Genomic DNA, 21,227 nt, shown 5'->3' on the forward strand with positions numbered 1-21,227 from the left:
CGAGCTCTTTGCGCCGGCGCCCCCTCTTGCACTGCCCCGGCGGCGGCCCGCGCCAGTCCGCGTCGCTGATCTGTGTTCTCCCTCCGGCCTTCACAAGGCGGGCGTGGAGTCTGCGAGTGTCGGGGGAGGGGTGCAGGGCGGAGAAAGAGCATCCCCGCGCCGCCGCTGCGGCGGCGGCCGCCGCCGGCCGGCTGGGGGAGGCCTCGTCACAGCCGCCGCCTCAGCAGCGGCCGCAGATCTCGCGGTGTTTGCCGGCGGCTGCGCCGCCATATTGTGTGACAGTATTTTGATTTGCACTGGGCTGGCGGAGCCGCGGCGAGAGCGAGCGAGAGCTGGGGGGGTGGGGGGAGGGCAGGCGAGCGCGAGGGGGGTGGGGGCAGAGGGAGGTAGGGAGGCCGAGCGAGCCGGAGCCGAGGAGCGGGGAGCGGCGACGCCACCCAGCCAGCGTTTTTGATCTGCAGCAGCCGCCGGCGGGGCGACCCAGCCCGACCCCCTCCCCTCCCCTCCCCCTCAGCCACGAGCGGCGGCGGCGGCGGCGGCCGGAGGGAGTTGGCGGCGGCGGCCGATCGGAGGGGCTGAGCGGGGAGGGAGGGAGGGCTGAGGTGTCCCCCCTGCCGGGTGGAATCGGAGGCGGCGGCGGCGCTGGCGGCGGCCGTGGTGGTGGAGGCGGCAGCGGCGACGGTGGAGACGGCTGCCCTAGTGGGAGAGGCGGCGGCGGCGGCCGAGGAGGAGGAGGGGGAAGCGGCGGCGGCGAAGGGTAAACGGACAGCGCTGCCGGGCCTCGGCGGGATCCCCGGTCCCGGCTCTCCCCTCAGCTTCCCGCACCCCCCTTTCGTCTAGAAGGGGCTCCGCTGACTCGCAGGGCCCTTGCGGGGCGTCCGCTTCTTCCCCTCACTCTTCCTCCCTCCGCCTCCTTCCTCCCCCAGTGGCGAGGAAGAGTGGGAGGCCCCCCAAGTCCTCCCGACCGGGTGGGGGTGGGGAGTCTCGGGCCGGGCCTGGGCTCCGGGGAGTTTGTGTGTAGGGGGAGGGGGGCATTCATTGCAGTCGGGAGCCGGGGAGAGCCCCGGGTAGGGGAGGGTGCCAGGGGGTGGGGAGGGCCCCTGCCTGCACCCGTGCCCCCGGCCCGCCCCTCCGGCATGTGTGAGATGGGGGTGGGGGAAGGAAAACTCCTTTTTGGGGAGCCGTAGTCCGGTCGAGGTGATTTAGCCAGGGTGTTGGGGTTAGAGACTGAAAGAGTTGTGTGGCGACGGTGGGGCGGGGGGGGGGGGGGGGGGGGGGGGGAGAACTTCGTTCCCTTTGCAGTGTTGGTTTTCTGCAGCCTTCTTGAAATGGGGAGCAAGCCCCGCTCTGAATATGCGGCCCCCTCGATTTCACTGGAGAGTTCTAGTGTTCTGTCCGATCTATCTCCACCCCCTAAGATTGTGGTTGTAGCGGGGAGGTTGAAAGGGTCTGGATATTGCTGAACAGGTGACAGGTGTATCTTTCTGTTGCTGATGCTGTCGGATTGCTCAGGCAGAGCTGTAAACCAAAGTTTCGGGGACCGTGTGAGTTTGTATTTGTATGTGTTTGGCCACGTTTCATTCCATATATAGTATATTTGAGATGTTAGGTTTCCATTCTTCAAGTCCGCTTAATTGTTGTGGAGAAATTCTTCAAATGTTTCTGATAAGAGGAGTTTCCAGGAGAGCGGAGGGAGTTTGCAGCTTCACAGGGGTTTCTCAGTAGCTCGTGAAATTCAGGTCCCCCATGCGAGGCTGTTTTTAAGAGCCTTTTATTCATTGGAAAGTTCTTGAACACTAAGGTCGTATTTGAGGCAACGGTAAGGCAGTATGATTTTGCATCCATTTTGTCTGTTTTAGGTAAGTTTGTAAAGGTTCAAATTTTAGGGTCAGGTTGCTTCACATTTTATAAAAGCAATTGGGGCTGTGCTTTAGCTCACTTAAAAGAGTATGTTGCTTATTATGCAATTTCAGACTTGGCTGAGAATTTTGGTGGGCATGGAGTAGAATTTTTGCTTTCAGTTTTTACACTATTAACTGGTTGCCACACTTTTCTTTATACAGTAGCAGAGTATTGACACCTTTTTTTTTTTTTTTTTTGTAACCGTGAAATCGTGATTGGTTTTAATAAACCCTGCAGTTTGAAACTTTAGTTTTGAAACCATTGCATTTTCTAATAAAGGAAGACATGCTTTTCATCTTATTGTGTGTTTTGGCTGAACACTTAAATTAGAAACAATGGAAGGAATTGTCAGATAAATGAGCTACAAATTAAATTAGGGCCAAGTTAGTTTAAAAGGGATCCTGAAGCATTTAAAAACGTGTATGGAACAAATGTATTGAGTGATGGTACCATCAGTGTGTTAACAGGAAATAGAGCAAAAATTCCAGTGATTCAGAACTTCTGTTGGGGTTTTTTCTCCTTTAAATCTAATCAGTTTCTAATATAGGGTGCTTATGATTTAAATCTTTGAAGGATCAACTGAAAGTTGAATGTGTTAATTAGATGAATAAGTCATCCCCCGAATAGACTCCATTATTTCATTTTTCTCTTGGGTGCATGGAATAACTTTTTCTAAGTTTGAAAGTATTCTCAAAGGACAATGATGAAATGCAGCCCTTCAGCGTCTCTTCAGTGAACTGTCAAATAGTAGAGACGGTGCTTTTGTAACTCATTAAGAAGTGGGTAATGATGGGAGTCTCCTCCGATACAGATTTCCTGAAAAATACGTTTTAACTTAAATCAATCCTGTTTGATTGAAATAACATCTATATTTGGTCCTCTCTTTAATGGAAAGAAGTACTTGCCTTCAACTAAGGATTGTTTAATTACTGCATCTAATGAAATGAAGTTTTTAAACTCTGCGGCGTTAAGTAAGCGCTACCCAGATCCCCAGTTAATGTCCTTGAGTATTCCTTCATTAGTATTAGTAATATGGGTAAATTGTCTTAATGTGATTAGTCTGTGTCTTGACAGAAGTAAAAGTATTCTATTTCTGTCATTTTCTCTGTAAGGAAAGTTATTTTTTCAGAATATTGTTTAGGATGAAATATGCACATATATCTGTAAACATGCCGCATTTTGAAAAATAGGTGTGATGTAGACCATTTACATGAGACTATGTTTCATGCCAAAAATTCCTTGAGGCATGTGAGAATTTTCTAAAACATTTTTAAGAGACATAAACTGATCAAGACTTAAAAGTTTATTTTTAACAGTCATCAACGGAAATTTTGTCTTTTATACATGTTTTGGAGAAAAAGTACCTGGTAATCTTGCCAATATGTAAAGTTTGTAAATTAAACTAATTCAGAAAGGCTTCGATTGCAGTGTATCTCTACCTGGCCAGGTTCCCATCACCCAGAGGAGAATAGTGGTAGCACTTTTCATTGTTTCACTTCTGTCACCTCTATATTTGGTCCATCTGAGACTGGGACTGTCTATAATAAAAGGATTATGAGGCAGTAACAGAGGCCAATGTGAAGATCGGGGCAAAATAATAACGAGGAGATAAGGGATTATTAGATGAAGAGTTTTAGGCAGCTGGAAATACGTAGATGTGGGTAGTGGTGGCTACCAAGCATAGGAAAATGATCATGCTGAACTGTACTGAAGAGATCTGCTCTGAATCTTTTGAGAGACTTTGACCATAGGTATGTCATCTTATTTATAGAAATGGTAAGGATTTGGAGACATTGAAATTGTATGAAATTTAAGTGTATGTTTGTTCATATTACTTACCTCTGGCTCATATTTCCAAAACACAGTAGTTTAACATTTCATTTCTTATGATTCTGGTCCTAGGAAATCAAGGACACTTGCTTACTCAGAAAGCTTAAAAACCAGAGGAAGTATCTTAGGGGTAGCTAGTATTGTATTTTTAGCATTCTCTTTTGTTGACCACTAAACTTGACTATGATCTTGATAGAGTCATAGATTAAGAATGGCTTTCTTTTTCTTTGTTTTCTAACTATTCCATCCCTCAAAACAATGTTTAGTACTAAGTAAAACTACTAGCCTTCTAGCACTAAAGTTAAGCATTTCACTTAGACTTTTCACTCTGAGTTTTATTGACTCATTTTACAGAATATGCTTCGTTTCTAATTTCTTAGTCCTCAGAAAGGGAATGAGCTACTGTTAAAAGCACAGTAAAAAGTGTCAGCTGACACCTTGATATTTCAGAAGAAGATCCAGGTCACGATGGCCATAAACTAAAATCATAGATATTAATATCAATGAAGTATAACTGAAATTGAATTAAAGTTTAGGCACTAAAAAGTGCATTTGTTCAAAATACAATTTATATAGACCCCTTCCTTATCTCTTGATGCCAGATAAATTGCTGAATATCTTTTGATTTGCTCAACATTTTTAATGTAAAATTTTAATAAATTCTTCCTGCATTTCTAATCATCTGTTCCAGTTCAAAATTTGGTATCAAGGGAGTGATGAATTTTTTTTTGACCTTTAATAGCTTTATGTTAGTCTTGTTAGTGTTTCTTTCATAGTAAAGGAAAGAAAAAGAAACTAATATTTACTAAATGGCTACTGAATGCCAAGCTTTCGTTCACCAATATTTATTGAGCACTTACTGCGTGCTAGGGACCTTTGAGATGCAGGTGATGGCAGCAGTGAATGACATAGACAAAATAGCTGACCTCGTATAGTTTACATTTTAGCAGTAGAAGACAGATGACTAAAATGAATTGTCTAGGAGAAAAAAGTACTGTGGAGAAAAATAAAAGGGGGTTGGAGAATGGACATCGTTTATTTGCTGTTTTCACAACTGTGTAATGAACATTATCCTTGATTTCAAAAGCAAAAACTATCCACTACATAAATTTTTTCTTTAAAAATATACTTCATAACTTGTGCACACATTTATGTTTGTACTTTGGAGTTATAGTTCAGGGGTGCCTGGGTGGCTCAGTTGGTTGGACGACCGACTTCGGCTCAGGTCATGGTCTCGCAGTTTGTGGGTTCCAGCCCCGAGTCGCGCTCTGCTGAGAGCTCAGAGCCTGGAGCCACTTCGGATTCTGTGTCTCCCCTCTCTCTGCCCCTCCCCTGCTCAGGCTCCATGTCTCTCTGTCTCTCAATAATAAATCAACGTTAAAAAAAAAATTTAGAGTTCAGTTGATAGCAATTTTCAAAAATTTTTTAATGTTTATTTTTGAGAGAGAGAGAGAGAATGCGAGTGGTTGAGGGGCAGGCGCGCGCGCGCACACAGATGCACACACACGCACACACACACACACACACACACACAAAATCCAAAGCAGGCTCCAGGCTCTGAGCTGGCAGCACAGAGCTTGATCCGGGGCTCAAACCCACGAATGGTGAGATCATGAAGTGAGTGGAAGTCAGAGGCTTAACGGACTGAGCAACCCACGCACCCCAATAGCAATTTTCTATTGTTAGTACTTCAGAAAACTGCTTTGTGGCTCAATAGAAAATCTGGAATCTGCTATCCTGGTTTTGCCAATGATTAGCTTTGTGCTTTGGAGCAGATTACAATTGGGTGGCCTCTCTGAACTTGTTTTCTTCTCTCTAAAACGCCTGTGATATCAATAAGGTGGTTGTGATTATAAATTACACATTTTGTGTCAATTATCTGATACATAGAAGGGGTTCAGTAAATTGTAACGTTTTTTGTTTACTGCTTATGGGAAAATTCTGTCAAACAAATATACCTGAAGTTGGTGACCCTTCCAAGAAGCTCTCCTCGCACTCTGTGGGGCATTGTTTAATATATACTTCATTTGAACAGCTAAAGCATTCTTGTCTGATAGCATAAGGATAATTAATATATACCTGTAACCTATAGTCACTAGTACTATCCGGGACACTTGTACAGTTGTCTAGTCAATGTGATATTGGGAGTAAACCGACAGTGTTTTTCTGGTGAGGGAACATTGTGACATAGCTTGTCATTTAGGGTGACAAGCTGGATCACAGCATTTTGACAAATACAAATATTGGGTAAGATTCCAGTTTATGCAAATACTTGTGAAACATTTAGTACAGCGTAGCATATTGTAAGTATTCAATAAACGTTTGCTTTTTTCACTCATTACTCCTTATTGTGTGAAGGGTGTAATCAAAGAGTTCAGAAAGTATTAAGGAAAACTTTTACAAGGATAAAAGAATGCAAATTGTTGATGAGTTTTTTTGAGGGAAGAGTGGGATAGCCAAATTGCAGTATTTTTCATTTTTATTCTGGGAGATCACTAACCGAGCTTCTCAAGGACAGACTATGGCTTCTTTTCTTTTTTTTAAAGTTTATTTATTTATTTGAGAGAGACAGAGACACCAGGAGCAGGGAAGGGGCAGAGAGAGAGGGGGGAGAATCCCAAGCAGGCTCCATGCTGCCTGCACAGAGCCTGATGCAGGGCTTGAACTCCCAGAACCAGAAGATCATGACCTGAGCCGAAACCAAGAGTCGGACACTTAACCAACCGAGCCACTTCAGCACCCCTGGACCACGGCTTATTTTCATTTCAGTCTTAATTTCACTATATCTTCAGTGGCTGGCCTCTACTTAAGAGCTCAACAAATGTGTGTTCGATGTTGAATAGTTCTTAGTTTTTCTTTGTATCACAACTCATTTTGGCAGTAAGCCCCTTCTGAGTTTGAAAAGTGACAGTACTGGACTTAAATCTTTGAATCTGTAGTTTAAACACAGACTCAGATGTCTGGCAAGGTCTTCTGAATGCCATGTTTTTTAATCTAGCCAAAAATTTGAAAAATACCCTAGAAATTGAGAGGAAGAAATCAGTTATTTGCAGCTAGATTGGCATTTGTTAACCTATTCCTATGAAGTTGTTGACATTAAAGTGAAAAAGTGAATAGCAATGTTTACAAGTAGAGCAGAAAAAATAATTCATGCATAATTACATGCTCTTACCTGTTAAAAGACAAGTTAAGCTTCTCTCTTAGGGCACTTTTGATGAAACTGTCAATTTATACTGGCTTTATGAGTTCAATGGCTCAGTCACGTTCTTACACTCTTACGACGTGGGGAATATTGGTGTTTTCACAGAAAAGAGAAAACAACCCACCCCACCCTACTTTTAACAGTAACCATTTTTCATATGCTTAAATCTTACCATCAGCCAGCTTTTTCCTGTTCTGTGGCAAGTTGTCCTCTGCCTAATGAATAGTAATTTTACCTTTCTTAAAACTCAAGAGTTTTTCAACTTCTGAGACATTTAGTCATTTACACAAACTGTTTCTTGGCTTTTTAAAAACTGCTCCTCATTGCTTTATATTCAAATTTGGTATGTTACAGTACTGTTTTAGAAATGAGATAGAAATACATACAATTGAGTATTTTGCTATTCTTGTGGTTTTTGTTTGTTGGCTTGGGTTGAACTGTAATAACCTGCCACTGAAAAGGGATACTTCTACAGTGTGTCAGTGTGAGTGGCTTCAGAAAGAAAGTCTGATTTATCCACAAACAGGTAGAACATAGACGAGGGCATTGTAAGAATTTGTAGTATTTTAATTGCGTTGTTAAAGAAAATGACATTCTTGTTTCACTTAAAAACAAAAACAGTCCTAGTATAAGTCACAGAAGCCAAAAAATAGAGGTTGGGAAGGTCCTGCAGAGAAAGACAGGAGAGAAGCAAGAGTAATGTAGAATTTAACAAGGATTTTGGTGGAAATACATGAATACTGGTAGTGATTAATAAATTATTCAAAAGAATTAATCCATTAAAGCGAGTGACCCCTGCAACCAGTACCCCCAGCCAGTCCTACGAAAACAATTCAAAGCAGTGTCACATTCCTAGATATATTACAGGGGTTAGTGCTACCACCAAAGTCTTAAACATTTCTGGAGGTAATTCTGACCGTTTAACTTGCCTGCTTACTTGGTGCAGAAGACACGTTCTGGGAGAATGAGCGAATTATTGCCCCCTCCCCAAAAAACTATGCGACAGAGTCCTTTTTGATTAGTAAATTCTAAATCAGTAAATTTTGATTAGTAAATTTTAATTAATAAATTAGTAAATTCTCCCTGGTTTATTAACTGTACCTCTATCTGAATTGTTACATAATATTCAGTTATTTTGAGTTTTACCTTACAGGTTTACTCTTAACGTTTATATTTAGGAAAATTTCTTTTGGCCTACCTTAATGTTAACCTTTCCAGTGTTAGCAAAACTGAGCATGTCACAGGTTGCTTCTTGTCAGCTTGCCAGCTGGGCAGGCCAGAGATAACCGCCTGCTTCATCCCTACAGAGCCAATGGCAATTCAGTGCCGTGGTTTTCCATTCCCTATCAATGAGAGAAAATACTTGCCAAGACAAACTAAAACTTGAAATCAGCAACTTGACCTTACAGAACCTGGTTCTCACACTAGGCAAGTGCTTAGTCAGATAAATCAACAAAAACTAATTCTGGTATCAACTGGGGAGATAGGAGCTGAAGGGAGTTTACTTAGTTTTGATTCTGTCTGCAACTGAAGAAAATATGACTTTTGACTTGAGTTGATCTCTCTTAACTGGTCAGCTTGTCAACCTCCACCCCCTTTAGCTAATTATCTTAGCTTTTACCATGGTGAGGTTCAGCGAGGTTTAGTAAGAGACCTGGGCTTTAAGGTCACATGAGCCCTAGTTCAGCTCCCAAGTTGTATTGCTATTAGTATGTGGCCTTAGATTAATTGCTCAGACTTTTTGAGCCTAGGACTTTTTTTTAGAAAAATAAGGATGTACACTAATACTTAACTTGCATGGGAGTTTTAATCACATTATTTGTATTTCTTATATTACTTATATACAGACGTGGAACCTAGTAGGCATCGATAAATAGTCAAAATGTAAAATATATCCTATGATATCCTGTGCTTTTCAAGACAGCTTTTCTTCCCTCTAACTTTGTTAGCTTCATATTGAGCAATTTCTATTTAGTCAGTTTAATTTTTTGAAGTATTAATCTTTAAAATAGAACAAGGCAAATTCTTGTACTTACATTAGACATCTAGCTTATAATTAGAAATAATAATTTTACTTTTGGAATTTTGCTTTGTTGGGTTTTTCCTTCAGGGTACTTATTCCCTTTGTTGTTTTCAATAAATAGTATGAAAAGGGAGTAATTTCTATACAGTTTAATTTACTGTTCCTCTTTAGACCAAGGATGAAATAAACAAACATCACTGTTATTTTTTCATTACAAAATAAATGTGTAACTTCTTTGTATTTTCCTTACCCATTCCTGTGAAGAAATGTACATTTTTCATTTGAAAGTAGTCCACACTCATAATTAAGTTCTTTTTAATGAAAAGCATTAGAAAATTGGCATGGGTCATATTTGAAAACACCTTAAATATGAGGTTAAATATAATACTATGAAACTTGTGCTACCTAAAAAAAATCTTGTGTTACTTTATATAGAATGATCTTTGTACCTTTTCTGTTTTAAATTCCTAGTCAATGTTTTTTTGAGTTATTTCGATAATACTCTTCTGTGTCTGTATTTCACATTCTAAACGGATATAGTGCTGAGTTTCCCAACGTTTATTACTGGATGCTTTGATTTTTTTTTTCCTAAAAGTTTTTTATTTTAATCTATTGAAAGAACTGATGTGATTGTTGTAGAATATTTTGCTCTACTAATTAGTATTCAGTTCTATTTGCATAAGTAATATTTTAACATATTAACAATACCATTTGTTTATTGATCATCCAGTAAACCTCAGAACTTTTCCTGGTATTGCAGCAATACAAATAACCTGTTACTGAACTGTAAGTCCAATTGCTGTGGTTACTGTTAAGCAGTATGTACCAGTCAATCAATCAATCCATCAATAATTGCCTGCACTTTAATAAGTACGTTTAGAACGTTTGGTAGTAGCTTTAGAGGTAATAAATACTCTTTGTCTAAACGTGCACTTTTTGTGAGGTCTGTGGTATAAACCTAGAAGCACAAAGGATAGCGGAGATCTAACCATTTATCATCGAATAAATAACATTGTTGCAGAGAGGATTATGAGATCTGTGTTGGTCTTGCCAGTGTCCTTTCTATGGCTAAATAGTTTTTCTTTTAGCAAAGTCATGTGTAGTGCATAGGATTATTTATATACACAAAGGTTCCATTTTTATTTTCCTCAAATACTATTATTTTGAAAATTATGTTTTCAAAATTGTTTAGATGGATCACTTAATGCTAGTAATAATTAGGTCAACAAATTTTGCTTTTTTGCCCTTTGCAACAGAGTTCATCTTACATGTAGCAAATCAATAATCAGTTGCATAAGAATTTAAATTGAAGAAACCTCCCTTTGTCTGTTTATTTATTTATTTATTTATTTATTTATTTAATGTTTATTCATTTTTGAGAGAGAGAGCGTGTGCTGACAGTTCAGAGCCTGGAGTCTGCTCTGGATTCTGTGTCTCCCTCTCTCTCTGCCCCTCCCCATTTCTCTCTCTCTCTCTCTCTCCCTCTCACACACTCTCCAGTAAATAAACATTAAAAAATTTATAACATTCAAATCTATGGTATAAAGTAAGATAAAGATAGATACTGGCTTCCATATTCTTGACTATCTGAACTATCCTGTCTTTTATACCAGCATTTCCTGATCATAGGTTTTTATTGGTACTGAGTCATCCCTAGAAAATAATTGTGGAGAAGATAGCAATATAGGCAAAAAACAAACAAACAAAAAAACAAACTTTTTTTTGACAGGAATTCAGAACACTGTGTATGTCCCACTTTAATTCATTGAGCACTTTGTATGTATAGTTGCTTGGCTAGTTTTTAAAAGGCAATTAGTGACCTGATAAACACGGACATTTACTCTTTGGAACTGAAGCAGATGTGTGTAGGCATTGAAGTCAAGTAGTTGCTAGAATCGAAGAGAACAAGTACTTAGGAGATACCTAAGATAATCATCGTCAAACAAAAGTTGGTGGAAATACAGGTACCGTATATTTGCATTGAGAGTAACTTGCAGTTTACCTTGTAGCTAGCATGTACCCGAATGGTACTTGACTAAGTACTGATGTCCACTTTATGATGATTTTCTAAGGAAATGGAAAAATAAACATGTGGAAATTGGAGTTTCAAAAAAACCCTTTCATTTCCACATGGACAATTACGCTTTTTTACATAGGAAAATGTGTTGACATGTTGGTTGGGCTTGCCAGCTTGCCTTTTCTTTTTTCTTTTCTTCTCTTTTTCTTTTTCAGGATTTTGCTAGGCGAAGTGATTGGCTGGCCCGAGTGAGACATCCTCATTCTTTTCACATCTTCCCCTCACGAACAACGGCATAAATTGACAGGATTACTGTTCAGAGCCGTTCCTGTATGTGTGCAAGTGGAACCGGAAGTGCTCTTCCGGGAGTGCTGGTTCATGGGAAGATTGAACGGGTGATCTTCACCTGAACCAAACTACAGGACTAGTACTTCAACTTTTCTAGGTTGTCACGTGATGGGAAGAATAGAAAGAAACTCCACAGCCTTTGCACACCTGTGTAAAACCCAAGGAGTCTTGCCCGACTGATTCTTCCATTATGCTTCATCTCTGCATTCTTGATTAGTTAATCTAATTCGCTTATCCAATAGTTTTGGAGTAGTTTTGAGTTTCTGCCATGTGCTAGGTACTTTCCTAGGTGAGGGGGATGGAAAGAGGAATAAGATACAGTTCTTGCCTTCGAGAGACATGTATACAAACTAGTATGCTATTCTGTAACACGTGCAATGAGAGAGTTATAGATTAGGAGTCTCTAGGAGTGAGCATCTGACTCAGTGAGTGAGAAAGGAATAGGAGAGGGAAATCGTCATAGGAAAGGTGAAGCTTAATCTAAGCGTATGTCAGACAAGGAGTACAAGCTGGGAGGAGAGAGGCTATTTCAGAGAAAACAACATGTGTAAAGGGTGAAAATAGGAAAGTCCGTACACATTCAGTAACTATGAGTAGTTTCACTGTGTGTAGGCACTAGTGAGGGGTTACTGGAAGTGAGGTGGAAAATTAGAAGACAGGACATGAAGATACTGCCTGCTCTGTAAGGTAGATTTGCCTTCATTCTATAAATGATGGAAGGCAAGTGCTTAAATTAACATCCTTGAAAAGGTATTTCTGGCTGCAGTGTAGAGAATATTTAGAAAAGAGCCAGGCTTGGGAAGGTCAAGGACGTGGTACCTGGGTGGCTCAGTTGGCTGAGCGTCCAACTTTGGCTCAGGTCATGATCTCTAGGTTCGTGAGTTCGAGCCCTGCATCGGGCTTGCTACTCTCAGTGCATAGCCCGCTTCGGCTCTTCTGTCCCCCTCTTTCTGTACCTTCCCCACTATGATCTCTCTCAAAAATCAATTTAAAAAAAATAGAAAAGAGCTAGGCTTGGAAGGCAGGGGCAGGCCTTATAACCATGTATTTGGATAAGGAACTGAATTAATGAATTAAGTCAGGGATTAAAGAGCAGAGTAGGATATGAATTTGAGAAGCGAATACCGAGTGTGAAGTAAAACAATGTCATAATGATCACACATGGCCTGGTTTGAGTACCTGGGTATATAGTGTAGTGCCTGCCATTTACCAATATAAGACATACCAGGGCAGTAACAAGTGAGGAATATATCTGAGTTCTTTTTATTGTTTTCAAGGTTCCTATGGAGAGAAAAGAGAAGCAAGACATTGCTTTATTGCGGGGAGGCAGAGAAGACTTCTCTAATTAAATGACATTTGAGTAGGTACCTGATGAAGTGATAAAGGGAAAGAGCTGTCCAAATAGAGGCATTAGCAAGTGCAGAGGCGTTTGGGGGGGCGGGGGGGAGTGCTTGCCATGTTGCAAGAGCAGGAAGGCCACACTAGCTGGAGCTGAGGGCAAGGGGAAGGGTAGATGAGATTCAACTATGTATTCCTCATAGTGTCTTTAGATTGTAGGAAGGACTTTAGATTTTATTCAGGATGTGATAGGAAGCCCTAAAGAGTTTTTACGCATGATCTTTGTGCTTTTTTTCTCCCTTCTTAGAACATGTCTATTTGTTTGCAGTTATATATATGACTCTATCATTTATCATATGTGAGATTCGTGTAACCATCACAGTCAGGATACAGAACTAGAACTCTTCTGTCACCACAAAAAAACCTCTTTGTGTTACCCTTATATAGTCACACCTTTCCCCCCGACCTTAACCCCTGGCAACCACTGATCTGTTCTTTATCGCTTAATTTAGTGCTTCAAGAGGGTTATGTAAATGGAATCATCCATTATGTTATCTTTTGAGACTGGTTTTTTTTTTGTTTGTTTGTTTGTTTTACTCAGCATTATGCCCTTGATCCATCTAAGTTAACGAGTGTATGAATAGTTGATTCTATTTTAACACCAAAGAACTATACCATTGTATGGATGTACCACAAGTTGTTCAACCATGGACTGATAGACTTATGAGTTTCTAGTTGATAAAAATAAAACTGTAGAGTTTGTGTGTGTGTGAAAATACATTGTTATCTCTCTGGGGTCAGTCCTCGGGAGTGCTTTTGCTGGGTTGTGTGGTAAATATATGTTTACCTTTTTAAGAAGGTGCCACTTCTCCAGAGTGGCTGCCCTATTTTACATTCCTACCAGCAATGTATGAGACATCAATTTCCCCACATCCTTACCAGCATTTGGTACTGTATTTTTTTATTTCAGAAATTCTAATAGGTTTAGAGTAACATCTCATTAAAGCGTCCATTTGCATCTCTTTAGTGGTTAATGATGTTGAACATCTTTTCATGTGCTTTGCTCTCTGTATATCCTCTGTGGTAAAGTATCTGTTCAAGTCTTTTGCTCATATTTTAATGGGATTTTTTTTGTTCTCTTTTTTTTTTTTTTTTTTACCCTAGAGAGTTCTTCAAACCTTGAATATTCTTCAAATATTCTGCATACAAATGCTTTGTCAAGTATGTGATTTGTAAATATTTTCTCCTGGTCTGTGGCTTATCTTTTTATCTTCTTAATGGGCCTTTGCAGAGCAAGAAAAAATTAATTTCAATGAAGTCTAATTTATCCATTTTTTTTTCCTTTTGTGGATTGTGCCTTTGTTGTCAAGTCTGAGAACTCATTGCTTAACTTTAGATCCCAAATTTTCTTCTAAAAGTTTTCTAGAAGTTTTACATCTTGAATATATAGATCTATGATCCATTTTGACTTAATTTTTATTTAAGATGTGAAGTTTAGATTTAGATTCATTTTTGTCTATGGATATCCAGTCTGTTCCAACACCCTTTGTTGAAAATTATCCTTCCTCCATTGAATTGCTTTTGTACCTTTGTCAAAAATCAGTTGGTTGTACTTGTGAGGGTCTATTTCTGGATTCCCTATTCTGCTCCATTGATCTTTGTGTCTGTTCCTCCGCAAGTAACTATCTTGATTACTGCAGCTATATACAGTATGTCTTAAAATCAGGTATCGAAGTTCCTCCAGTTTAATTCTCCTTTTTTCAGAATTTTTTGTAGCTGTTCCAGTTCCTTTCCATGTAAAATTTATAAAATTTTACAAAAATCCTGCAAAAAATCCTGGCTTTTGCTAGGAACTCCATTAAATGCATAGATTAATTTGAGGAAAATTTGCATTTTTATTTTGAGTCTTTCAATCTATGAACACAGCATTTCTCTCCATACATTTAGGTAGTCTTTGATTTCTTTCATCAGCAGTATGTAGTTTCCAGTACTCAAACCTTGTCCATGCTTTGTTAGACTTTTACCTAGGTACATTTTTTTGGAGCAATTATAAATAACACTGTGTTTTTAATTTTGGTTTCTAGTTGTTCATTGTTAGTTTTTAGCAGTATGATTGATTTCTGTTAGTTTGACCCCGTATCCTTTGACCTCAGTAAGCTAAATATTCTAGGTGTCTTTTTTTTTTTTTTTTTTTTTTTTTTTTTTGCGGATTCCATTGGGTTTTCTAATGTCTCTGTGAATAGAGACAGTTTTATTTCTTCCTTTCCAATCTGTATGCCTTTTATTTGCTTTTCTTGCCTTGATGCTCTGGCTAGTATTTCCAGTATTATGTTTAATAGGAGTGGTGAGATCAGACAAGGTTGTCTTGCTCCTGATCTTAAGGGTAATGCATTCAGTCTTTCACCATTTGGTATATGTTAGCTGAAAGTTTGTGTAGATGCTGTTTATCAGATTGAGAAAAAGCCCCTTTCTGTTTCTAGTTTAAGAATTTTTATTATGACCAGGTATTGAATTTTATCAAGTGCTTTTTCTACATCAATTAATAGGTCATGGTTTTTCTTCATTAAACTGTTAACTGATGGTAACTTTCCTTTTTAAAGATTTACTGTGGCTGCTGTGTGGAATAAACTATGGGAGCGGGGCCAAGATATAAGCAGGGAAACCATATTGGAAATTTTTGCAGTAATCCGAATGAAAGAGGATAGTAACTTGGACTAGGAAGGGTGAGAAGAGGTCAGATTTTGGATATGTTTCAAACCTTGTGTGGGCAGGAATTGCTGATGAATTGGATCTGAGGCATAAAAGAGAAGTCAGGGGTGACTCCTAAGATTTTTGGCCCAAGCAATTGGAAGTATGGAGTTGCTGTTTACTGAGAGAAGACAGTGATGTCTAGCCAGTTTGCGCTAGGCAATCAAGAGTTTGTTTTGTACATGTTAACTTTGAAAGGCCTATTGGACTTGTAACTGGAGATAACAAGTAGGTGATTGGGTATACAAAATAGAATTCTAGCAAGAGATTCAGACTAGAAATTTGAGAATTATCAATGGAGTTGACATACGAGAAATTATAGTGATATTTATAGTTTTATTAAAAACTATACCTATCACCTTTTCACTGAACTGTTATCTAAGGTTATCTATCTATTAGCAAAATGCTGTATTCTCTTACCATGTGAAGAACTTTGTTTAAATTTGGATTGGTTCTGTTTATCACCAGACTGCTGTGTATCTGACATTACGTGACGTGCACCAGAAATTATGTGATGGGGGGGATATATATTCCCTATAATACTGTATTTAGCCATGCTTTTTGATAGGCAGATGACTGTAATAGTAGTGTGTCTTACTTATTTTCAGAGGTTTGTCCTAAATCTTTATAAAAGGAAGTATTTCTGTGTGTATTGTGAACAGGGTTTGACACTATTTAAATGCCTGATAGGCTTTCTGTGGCAGGATTTCTTTTGTAGGTAAAATAGGACAGCCAGGGAGACAAATCAAAAACAAAAATTAAAAACAGGAGTGCAAAATAGCTAGCAAGGAAAAGACTTCGATTTCTGACTTAGGCCCAAAATTAAATCGGTGAAGGGAGAGGGTGAGCCTCAATTTACAGAATTGGTGAAAAGACAGATCTTCTGAGTTCCATTCAGATATGTTTACTTCATATAAAAGTGTTTCAGAAAATATTTTTTAAATGCCACAATCTTTTTTGTTATAACTGATTAACTCTAATAATATTTTCTTTTTTTATACTTAAAAATCTTTTTTAAATATTTATTTACTTTAGAGGGAGGGAGAGACAGAGTGCGAGCAGGGGAGGGGCAGAGAGAGAGAGAGGGAGACACAAAATCTGAAGCAGGCTCCAGGCTCCAAGGTGTCAGCACAGAGCCCGATGGCGGGGCTCAAACTCACGAACAGCAAGATCATGACCTGAGCCAAAGTTGGTCGCTCAACCTACTGAGCCACCCAGGCGCCCCTCTAGTATAATATTTTCTTACTGATAAAGAAATTTATGTGTCTCTAGCACTTTTAGTTCCTCTGTTGTACAATTTACCAAATTGTGTTACAATATTCTGTTTACTTCTCAGTTTCTCCCACTAAATGTCAGGTTTTACAGCATTAGTACAATGCCTTGGCACTTAAGCTCTCTGTAAGTATTTGTGAATGAATACATGAACACCTACTACTAAAGCTTAAAGCTAATAACCTTGCTTTTGAAAGCAAATGAGTTTTTGAGATTCCAGAGTATGGGTTATGGTCATATATCTCTTCTGAGTACTACATTTTCAGTTGATGCTTTCAATGAACATTATACTCCGACAGAATGCGCATAGCAACATTACTAACCCAAAGTCAGTGAGACACACGTTTTGCCTTTTGTTATGTGTTCTTTTTGCCCTAGTGGTAATGGATTTACGCAAAATCATCTCAACTTTGGCCCAGACTTGTATTGAATGGCATACGCTTTACAGATAGGAAGCTGAGCTTAGAGTTTAGCCCACAGTTAGTTACATGCCTCATAGGATTTTCATGTGCACGTTTATTACCTAGTCCTTCTCCCCATTTCCAAGTAGATGGTACAATTATAGGCCACGTTTCTCTTCAGTAATAATTATACTTTTAAAAGCATTTTCATATACTCTTGTTCCTTTGAGCTTTACAAGACAAATATACCCTGAGCCTTTACTGTTCCAATGCAGATTTAAGCGCCCTGAGAACAGTTATTTTTGCAACCATGGTATTTTATCTCTAAATCCATAGTGTGTTTGTACATGTATGTGTATACGTATATGTATGTATGTATGTATCTACATGTACATATATGTCCCATTAGTCCATAACAAATTAATAAAGTTTATAGGAAGAATCTTTCTCTGAAATTGTTGATGTGATAAATGCTTAATAAGTGTTAGAGGTTTATAGAAAACTTTTTCAATTATAGCATAGCTATAAAATTATTACCAAAATAATAAACTTAAAACTTTATAATAATTATTGTTATGCTTCTTTTCACTTGGCTTTCTTGACCCCACTCTTTTCTGAATTGTATCTAACTTTGACTCTTTTGTTGTAAATTCTTGGTCTTTAAGTCTCCTCTTTTCCTGCTTAGCACCTTTTCTGTAATTCCCTGGGTCATTGTCACTACCTTCTCCTAAAACTCAGCACTGTGTAATTCTAGAAAACCTATTGCCTGTCTTGGAGAGGCAGTTACTGGGTGGGAGACAGATAAGTTTTAGACAGAGAACTTGGGTTCCTAGCATAGCATCGTCAGGCTATTTAGTTTTACTTGTTCCAGTTTCCCTGCCCCGCCACCCCCCAGTCTTCCCCCTCATTCACTCTGAATTCCAGTGCTGTTGGTCTAAGAACTTCCCTTTAGGAAAAGTCATTTCTATTTGGTTATAATCAACAGTAGAAATTGTGTTGTATGGAAACCATCTTTGTTTCCTACCCACATTCCCATTATCCTCCTCTTCTTCCAGTGAGAAAGACTACTTAGAATAATATTTACCACCATCGCTCCTACCACCTCACCCCACCCCATCTCTGGGATATTGATACATAAGTTTTTATATTTCTTGAAATAAATGAGGCAACTTGGTAGAGCTCTTTGAAGAAAAAACAAAACTTTATGTAAGGTGTTTGTGATTAAAGCATTAATCAATGAGTAGTGTAACACTTCATTCATCTAGTTTCATTGGTTATAAATATGCTACATAAGATAATTGAAATTTATCCCAAAATGGTTTTTTTATAGATTTTGTGTATAGAGATTTTTACAATATATATATACACTATGTAGGTTTTACTTGTGTGTGTGTGTGTATGTATACATGTATTTAGTAGTTACAAGTATGTTTCTTTATAATGTTTTTATGTGATGTACTACCTTCTGAAATAGGGAACATTCCCCTTGCTCCACACTTAACCTGTTCTGGAAGATAGAAATGGCTTCTTGTTCCCAGAGCTTCGGAATGAAGAGTCAGAAACCCTAGGTTCTAGTCCAAGCTCTAACAGTAAATTCCTGTGTGAGATATTTTGTTTTTTTACCATTGAATCCATGGGATCTGGAATAGTGTCTGGCATGCAGTAGGCGCTTATTAGCAAATATTTGTGGAATAAATCATTGTTTTATGTCTACATTAGCACTGCTTTCCTGATTTATTACTTGGGATTCAGTACTACCTAGTAAATAAGCTTCTAAGTTTTTAATATAACAGGAGTATCTAGGTTCTGACTGAGGCGAACTATTTAATTTATATTGTCTTTTAGTTGCTTCGTGGAATTTTTCGCCTTCGTGATGTATCTTATATACTTAAAGTTGTCAAATGATTTTCTAATATTTCATTTAATGAGAAGTTTCCTTACTGATTACATTCTGTTTGTCTATATTATATGTAAGCAGTGTCTTATTTACAAGGATATAGCCCATGTCCCCAGGGATCTTATAACCTAGATGAAGAGACACACAAATGAAACTAGAAGACTGATTAAATGTTAGATCATGAAGCACTGACCTACAGGTACAGTGGGAGTTCTAAGAATAGAGAGATCCATGTGGGTTGAAGCAGTAGCAAAAGAATTCAAGAAGGAGATGAAACGAATTGGTTTTGGAGAGTAAGTCAGAGTTTGATAAGCATCGAGATGGAGAAATGACATTCTAAGCCAAGGCAGTAGCGTAATCGGGAAGGAAAACTGGGTTAAACATGTTCAGACAAGCCCGACAGGATTCCTACGGGTGTGAGGACGAGTGGGAAATAAAGGTAGGTGGATTTAGTAGAGTTTTACTCTAGGTTCCGTGAAACCGAAGAGGTCTGAGGATAGAATTTAGAGGGATCCCTGCACTTAGATGAGAAAAAAACTTCACATCTTCATGTTTTCGCTAACAGAAACCTGTACCTGCAATTTAGCATTTTCTTCTGACAGTCCCGTATTTACAGTGGTTCAACTGAATGATTTTTCAACTTTCTGAAAAAGAGATACACATTGAATAGAAATCTCACTTCAGAGTTTGAATTTAGATCTTTTCCTTGGCTAGCGATTCCCAGTGCTGGACTCTCTATGCCGGGCAGTGTCAGGGGGCCGCTGCCCCAGGCAGCCACACAATCATGAGGGTGAGTGACCGGTACACTTACAACCATTCTGCACCCGCACGGCCATTCTGTTTGTCACTTTCATTACAGTAGTCAATAGATTACATGAGATAGTCAACACTTTATTATACAGTAGTCTTTGTGTTAGATGATTTTGCCCTAATGAGGTGTAAGTGTTCTGAGCACATTCATGGTAGTCTGGACTAACCTGTGATGGTTGGTGGGTTAGGTGTATTCAGTGCATTTTTGACTAACAAACAGTATTTTCAATTTACAGTGGGTTTGTTGGCACGTAACCCCATTATAACTCAAGGAAGATCTGTACTGTGATTCTAAGCAGTAAAGCAGTGCCTGTGACTTTATTACTAATGGTAAAAGCACAGGGATTTTCATATTACTTTACAGTTGTTGATATCTCTGAATATAATTTACGCAGGTTAATAAAAAATTATGGTTATTAGACTTCTAGATTTTATTTTGTTGAGTGTTAATAAAGAAGCATATATATCTATATCTATATGTATCTATATCTATATATCTATATGCATCACCAATACAGGTTTTAAAAAAATACTTGGTAACTTTCAATATAATTAGTTTTCTTTGTAATCACTAATACATTTAAAACCATCCATATTTTAAAAAATAATTACACTTTAGTGAAATTGGCTTTCTTTGTAATCCTATGTATTGTATTTTATGCATTTCAAACTATTCTGAGAGGATATTTGTAGCTTTCTTCAGACTGTCAATGGCACCAGATCTAGTGAAACCAAACAAGAAAAGGCCTTGAGAACCCTACCAAAGAGTTTTAGTTGAAGTGAATAGTAGAGGAGGAACCTAATGAATTTTTCTTTTGTTTTTAATTACAGAATAAATTCAAGTTAACTTAGAAGAATTTTTAATTTTCACTAAGTTTTAAAAAGAGGGAGTTCTTTATTTTACAACTATAGATAAACATAAGTTTACAAGGCAACCCAAACTTGTATAGTCCCACACTCTTTATCCTTACCCTCTTACCGTGTATCTGTTCCAGTTTGTTAAGTTTTTGTGCAAAGGAATGAAATATTTAAAGTGGTTAGGTAGGAGCATTTCTTAATCTGCTGTACTACACCGGGTCAAGCGGGAAGACTTTGGTGTCAGGGAGGTGAGCTGTGGGTCTGGTCAGTTAGATGCTGGATGATTGGGATAGTATGGGTAGCGGTAGAGGTGGGCTAGAATTGGCATTGCCAGGAGGTATTAAGAAAGAACTTTAAAGGGGTTGGTGGTAATCATGGTGGCCGAATTGCATGCAGTGGTGTAGGGGAAAGTACCAGAAAGTTAAGAAGAGAGTGCCTAAATTAGGATTCCTGGAATAATACTCTACAGGTTCACAGTGCTTTATCTGTAACCCGAGGCCAGCTTTGTGTTTTCGAATTCGAAAGTCTTTGAATTTTAGAAAGGAAACATGACATTTATATGGTATATTATGTAATGCCCC

General features: G+C 38.7%; 1 protein-coding gene across 2 annotated transcripts in view; it reads left to right on the plus strand.

Moving 5' to 3' along the window:
• The first annotated feature begins 634 nt into the window (after nt 1–634).
• TAB2 (TGF-beta activated kinase 1 (MAP3K7) binding protein 2) overlaps nt 635–21,227 on the plus strand; it is a 90,475-nt gene continuing 69,882 nt past the window's right edge. Inside the window, exon 1 of one of the 2 annotated variants that reach the window (XM_047858123.1) lies at nt 635–757. The gene's annotated coding sequence lies outside the window, so the exon portion shown is untranslated. The remainder of the gene's footprint in view (nt 758–21,227) is intronic. The other variant, XM_047858127.1, reaches the window with a different exon arrangement.

This window comes from Prionailurus viverrinus, chromosome B2 (assembly GCF_022837055.1).
Source record: "Prionailurus viverrinus isolate Anna chromosome B2, UM_Priviv_1.0, whole genome shotgun sequence".
Lineage (NCBI taxonomy): Eukaryota > Metazoa > Chordata > Mammalia > Carnivora > Felidae > Prionailurus > Prionailurus viverrinus.